Raw genomic sequence first — 6,766 nt, 5'->3', positions numbered from 1 at the left:
GGCCAAGGTGATACCTTGCGATTCAATTGTACATGCCGAATGTATCCATATAAATCAAGCATTTGACCGTCCAATCCCCCAAAACTATTTGCCTACATTATAATTTGGTAAGGTAAGGAAATCCCCATCAGTGTAAAGCAGCACATAAATATATTTGTGGAAGATATGGCACACAAAAAGAGGTTCAGTATTGAAAAATCGATTTGGTATGCTACACCGTAAAGTCCATGAGCTGCAGACAAAGCCACGTGTAGAAAGATTTTTCGTTAGTAGTAGTTCATGTAAAAGAAAGCTCATTCAGATGCGGTGGATCGCACACACGGACTTAAGAAGCAAAGTTGTTCATGGGTCATCTAGAAGAGCTGGAACGCCAAGGGTTTTACGGGGCAACCTCTTGCTGTCGATGGTGGTCGCTCGCAATATTGCTGCCAGGGAAAGTAGTTGCTGAAAACAGGCACACCGCAGGCCCTTATCCAGCCACCCATTTTCTGCATTGTGATCCGTGCATGCACCTTTTATTTTTTGGTACTCCCAAATATGGAAGCATATGAACTTCAAACTTTGCAGGAGCTATAGGCGAGGGGTAGGAGGCCGGCAACAGGAGAAGGCGCATACTAGCGAGGAGGGAAAGCAGAAGCAGGGCCGGCCCTGAGGGGGGGCAGAGGGGGCGGCCGCCCCGGGCCCCCAAGGTGGAGGGGCCCCCAAGTATGTATTTCGTTGCATTAGCAGGCCTCTAATTTCATGGTTGCAGTAAAGAAAAAGCCGCTGGGGCTGGCCCATCGCCCAAGTAGTAACAGCTCGTAGATGTAGATGGAAGGTCTGATACATCGTCGTAACTCACGCATCAACTCGCGGGATCCATCCGAAACCCACGCCTGCATCGCCATCATGTACGCAGCAGCCGCCGCCTTTGCTCCTCCTCATGCCCAGATTATGGCAGATGAATCAAGGGTGCATGCTCAAGGAGGACCCCGGGATCTTAAGGGAAGTGTATGCCGGAGATCAGCGGCGGACCGGATTTGTTGTGTGGCGTCTAGAGGTGAGAATTGCCGGCTGGTTGACATCTTCCACTGTCTGTACAACTATAATCGTTCTGGTTCTGCAGTTCAATATTGATGTTCATGTTGTGGTACAGGTATAGATGTCATCAAATATATCAAAGGAAGAACGAGGTTGGTTTATATATGAGCTGAGCAGTGATGGCACAATCCGGTAGTTAACTCTTAATTTAATAATTTATTCATTTGCACAACTCGCTAGGTGGGAGTAACTTTGCACTATCGCGGCACCACAGATTTAATTTTTGAAGATATGAAGATATTTACTTTTTGAAGATATACGAATCAATATTTTTCACATCACTCGTAAGAATTTCGCTCATGTATCTAAATTCTCAGATACTCCAATTTGTAGAGCAGTATTACCTAGTCATTCCAAGAACTCAAAATGTCAATCCAACTATGCATTTTGGATGGACATTCTTTTAGGACTATTCCTCGAGTCTTTTGTCATTTTGGTACCTGTAATAATATACTTCTACAGTTGTAGTTCAAGCATGACACTAAACATGACTTCTCATCACGCATCGTTGTCTACTTTCTTCATAATCCATTACTTCGATGCTTAGGTTAAGGGGCCTCGGTTTTAGTTTCGCCCCGGGCCCCCAAAATCTCCGGACCGGCCCTGAGCAGAAGGGTGCGGTGGAGGATGATCAGGGGGAGGCGTACGTGCCGTAGGGATTGGTCTCCTCCTCTTTTAGATCGCTTTCGTATCGAGTATGCATGGTCAATCTAAATAGATGAATGATGGAGACGGGATACATTTGGAGTTCTGAAGTTAATTGTTCGTGATGCTTATTTGGAATGTGTTTTTTGAAATCTAATCGCTTGTTCTTTGTGCTATTTTTTAGGTGAGCGCTCAGGCCTGGGTTTGTATTGTTCTCGGCTTGAGTATGTGGGACTCAAAATTTGATGGATATGAGGTGAGGAAAGAAGGCTTAGTATGCAATTATGGTGTACACTAGAGAAACATATGTGTTTTTCCCTATGAAGAATAATCTCTCTCTAATCTGTAACTGTGTTATCTCAAATGATCCCTCTATTTTTTGGCATGTTTCAGGTTTCTGTACTAACCATCATGAAATAAGGTGAGGTTTGTACTTTAGCACACTAAGCAACACTCAGTTCTACATTCCTTTTTTTGGGAAAAAAAATATCCATGTGTATCAGCCATGGGCTATTCGAAGATGAGGATGCCTATGCATGAGTTGCACAATCAGTGTCTTCTGCTTCTTGTTTGAATCGTACATAATCTAGAGCTAGCTTATAAAATTGGTCTGATTACTATGACTTATAAAATCTAGAGCTAGCTTATAAACAGGTGGGGGTAATAGGGCACTTTACATTCCTATTTTCTTTTCTCTGTATATATACACTGTTTCACAATCTATTCGTTTGCTATAGGTGTTGCATCGTCTACTAATAATTTATCTGGACAACCTGCTCAGGTTAATTCTCAATCTATAACCACCAAAACATGCAGTTCTTTACCTTTGCTGAATAGACAAAGGCAATGGCCACCCTTTTGAGTATTGTTGTTCTTAAAGAATTAATCCAGCAGCAAAAGAAACAATTGAAATGACATGCACTAAAATGACCATTACAAAAATCAAGGATATGACATGCATTTCAGGAAGCAATTACTGAACATATAAGGAACTATTTTGTTATGCTGGGAGGTGATCACATAAAAGGCATGTCATTACCTATACCATAGAAATTTGGGAATGCATGATACATGTTGATATCCCTAGACCTGCACTGTTGTATTCTTCTCCTTCCATGCCACCTTCGCTTGCCTGTAGCAATTCTGTGCAACTCTTACATGTATAACCCTCTATCTTTTTCATTATTCTATAATCATCATGCATGTCCTCAAGTAATTGCTTGCTCCACTGGTTGTTTATATTGTGGGAAGAAAAATCCATCTGATTATATTTAATATTCTAATGTCCTTCATTACCCAGGTGTTATCTAACAAGGTAAAATATTCTCCGAATGAGAATGGCCAACAGAATGATAGTCTTAGCACTGAAGCACGCATCGGGATAAAGCTGGGGTTGAGGGGTAAGTTTTCTCTTGGCAACCTGTCACAAGGTAATCTCTATTCCCTGCATCCAGGACTGCTACTAGAACATGTCGTTCCAAGTTACAACAATGATCTTTCTACTCATGAGTAGTCCTTCTTTATGCTGATGAATTTTGATGCATACTATGTGCAGACAATAAGGCCTCCTCCGGCATTAAGAAAGTACAATCAAGTAGCAGTTGAAGTGATCCGTTCAAAAACAAGTAATATCTCTAAGTTATTGCACTAGAATGCATGCATAGTAAATACCATGACCTTACAAATTTACATTTGGTCCCTTCTCCTTTCCTTAGGAACTTCGCAGAAGCTATACATCTGCAAATAGAAGTTTAGACACAGCTCCATGAACAGCTATAGGTCCCTTCTCTGTTCCTGTTTTCAAGCTCTAATTGGATGGTGTTGTTGTTGGCCTATCTTTTTTTATAGTAAGAGCATTCTTTTTCTAGCTTCACAATAATTACCGCCCTTTGTGTGGCTATGAACCCAAATCCATATTTAAATGGGTGCTAAATGTTTTTGCGGCACGGTGGACTTTCTAATCTGGTCATATGTAGTTAGTGTACAGTCTGGTCCTTTTTCTGTAGTGTGAGATGTACATATAATGTTCTGTTTGAGGTGTTATCTAAGAAAAGATATATATCACCCTACCTGATTATAAGCCCAATGGGTGTAGTTTTTATTTAGAGTTTACAAGGTTTTACCTTTATTCTGTGGGTCATGGTTGATATAATTTTGGTATTGTGGGTGTAACCTTTGTCTGTGCCTTTCCTAAGTACGGAGTATGTTCTAAATCTGAAAAATGCATTGCTGGGTGAGGTTGATAGGTGTACTGGTTTTCCCGCTTCTTGATCAGTTTGAGGCCATGGGCATGGCATATTTTTTATATTTGCATGGATTTTGTTCCTCATCGGTATTTTCTCTCTTTAGTGTTCCTTTCTCGCATCATTCCTTATCCTTGCTTTATTAGGTATGATAGTTTCTTTGTTTTCTGCCAATAATGAATATAAATATATATAACTCTCGAGTGTGAGACTTGCCTCAAAGAAATCGTTCTAAGCATCCAGCGATACCTCCGTCTAACGTAGCTTTGTCTATCTACATGTCTTGCTCATAACATTGTAAATGATCGTTTATAAGCTTCTTAAAAATATTTATCATCAACAACCATCTATCTATCATCAGTTCGTACTTATTTTCATATGTTTCCTTCTGTGTCTACATATTTTGATGCACACTCTTCAAATAGTTGGCTTGCTCTTAGCCTTTACGCCATGGGCGCAACAGGTCATCTTGTGTTAGGAAATAAACCGTGATGCGTGTGTCCACGGTCACTAGTGTGCGTGCGTTGGGTGATGTCAGTTGGATAGATTAGTTGTTGCTAATGAGAGTCATTAGGAGTCCGGCGAGGAGCTGCATGTATGAAGCCAGTCCGTGGTCATACTGCTGGACCGCCACTTGCGGATCATACGCGGTGCTGCGCGTGTATCTTGTAATGCATGAGTATGGATCGTGCAGAAGTGGTGAGAGGTCCTGTGTGCGTGCGCTGAAGACATGGCTAGGTCGTTGGTTTAGGCGGTTTGTGCGCTGGGCTATATAAGCCCATGTAATCGTCTTGTTCCTTGAGCCAAGTGTAAGCCATGTAGTTATTGTAAAAAAGAAAAGATTGAGACGTTTGAGCGCCCATGGCGGTGATCGTCGCCGGCCAGAAAATCTTGTGTCCACTGTTCCTCTTTTTCCACCACCGTTCGAGTGAGAGGAGAGGTAGCTAAAGGGCTGCGGTTCCAACAGCCCAGATGCGAGGTCGGCCTCCTCAAGGCACAAAGGGGGGAACACGTGGGCGAGGTGATAGGCCCCAAAGCCGCCGTAGCTGACGCTGGTGACACTGTACCTCTGCGGCACGCCGGGTAGGGCGGCCATGGCTGCGATAGAGGCCACCTGGTAGGGCGAAGAACTATCGGGTAGGTGAGGTGGAGTTGCCGACGAAGACGAGGGCGTGAGCAGGTGCCGGCGCCGCAGGAGGGAGGCCGGGGCGGCGCGCTGCCCAGTCACGCCGGCGCGGAAGAAAAGTGGCGGCGCAGTTCAGGTGGTTGCGATTCGCGGCCGACGATGACCTTATCTTCTTTTGCCTTTTTTACAATTTGGTCTACACTACTATGTCTATTTGCGATCCGTTATTTCATACCACGTCACCCTGTCCAACGGGCCCCACCTGTTATAAACAAGCTTAAATCAAGCAAATCGGACGACTAGTGTCTTTTGCAAAAAAAATAGCCTCAAAATTAGTGGTATTTGGCACAAAACCGTAGAAGCGTGGGTTCTGCAACCCTTGCCTTCAATGTTAATATTTTTTGCAATTCACTCCACCTCATCCTCTTACTCCGCTGCTCCAAAAAATCCGAACTTGGTCCCATTTCTCCGCTAAACACCAGTCCTACATGACCCACAACAAAATTTAGTCCTCTTGCAGAAAGATGTCTGTTAGCATATTGCAGACCGGATCTTCCAAACTTACTTATCTGCAGTCCAGATCCTGTAGATTTTGCTTGGTTGGAGACCAGATCCTACAGATTTTGCTTACATGCTGATCAGGTCTTACAGATTTACTTACATTTTAGCCCACTCACGCGAAGATGTTTGTAAGCATATGCAACCATAGGAACCATACAGAAGTAATGTCTCAGATATTGCAAATCACCATCATATCGCCACAACAATCAACTAATTAAGCTCTAATTACAAACATATTGTAAAGATAGTGGAAAACAAGCTTTCATCCCTCAAACTTCCTTTGTAAACAAACTTGGTAAATGTTTTTAACCAGGAAAAGTGATTTGCTCATACAGTTCTATAATAATCCGAAATAGCATCAAGTGGTTACCAATAGCGTTCTTATCACTCATGCAGTCATGCTAGACTCTGTTGTGAAGTCAAAACTGAAAGAAAGTAACAAACCAAACACTTAAGAGAGCTCAACCATCACATCTGACACTTTGCACACAATGAAGTTTGTGTCGTCAACTCCCTTGAACTTGCCGCCTGCACACTTGGAGTACAACAACTATGACCTGCATTAAGAGGTGAATTGATTAAACACCTACTAGTTCAACACAGACTCTAACCAATGGCAATAACTTACTATTCCAATCACTACTAGGGAAAATCTTATAAACAGAATCTTACTAGCAGCGCGGTTTAAAATAAGGCGCTACTGCTACCCACATAGCAGTAGCGCGTTAGCAAAAAACATCGCTACTACTACAAATGCCACGACATTGCCACCGGAGTAGGTTTAGTACTGGCGCCGGTTTTTGAAAAGCGCTACTGCTATTGAACTTAGCAGCAGCGCTTTTCACCCACCCTCGCTGTTGCTAAGTTTAGTCCACTCGTTGCAACTAATTTAGTCCCACCTCACTCCGCGAACAGGGTGCTTACAACCTTAAATACATTACTTCTCAAACCATCACAACCACTTGGCCTTCATTAAACTCTATGTGTAGGATCTGTGGCCGCAATAGGAATCTTCCCCGGTTTTAGATTCTACACAAAAAGATCATTGATGACCAATGTATTTTTGGTGTTTATTTTTACATGCTTAGCCTTAGCAGTAGCGTGTTATTGT

The 6,766-nt window shown here is 42.7% G+C and overlaps 1 long non-coding RNA gene across 3 annotated transcripts; it reads left to right on the top strand.

Moving 5' to 3' along the window:
- The first annotated feature begins 818 nt into the window (after nucleotides 1-818).
- LOC123152717 (uncharacterized) lies at nucleotides 819-4,041 on the top strand. 3 transcript variants are annotated; one of them, XR_006476314.1, is made up of 8 exons: nucleotides 819-1,039; nucleotides 1,136-1,212; nucleotides 1,910-1,981; nucleotides 2,119-2,146; nucleotides 2,463-2,506; nucleotides 3,026-3,155; nucleotides 3,281-3,350; nucleotides 3,441-4,041. It is a non-coding gene; the product is annotated as an uncharacterized lncRNA (long non-coding RNA). The 3 variants fall into 3 exon arrangements; XR_006476313.1 differs by having other exon boundaries at nucleotides 3,026-3,350; XR_006476312.1 differs by having other exon boundaries at nucleotides 3,026-4,041.
- Nucleotides 4,042-6,766: the final 2,725 nt, after the last annotated feature.

Source organism: Triticum aestivum, chromosome 7A (genome assembly GCF_018294505.1).
Source record: "Triticum aestivum cultivar Chinese Spring chromosome 7A, IWGSC CS RefSeq v2.1, whole genome shotgun sequence".
Lineage (NCBI taxonomy): Eukaryota > Viridiplantae > Streptophyta > Magnoliopsida > Poales > Poaceae > Triticum > Triticum aestivum.
Note: the sequence above shows the minus strand (reverse complement) of the source record. Positions and strands in the feature narration are given on the sequence as shown.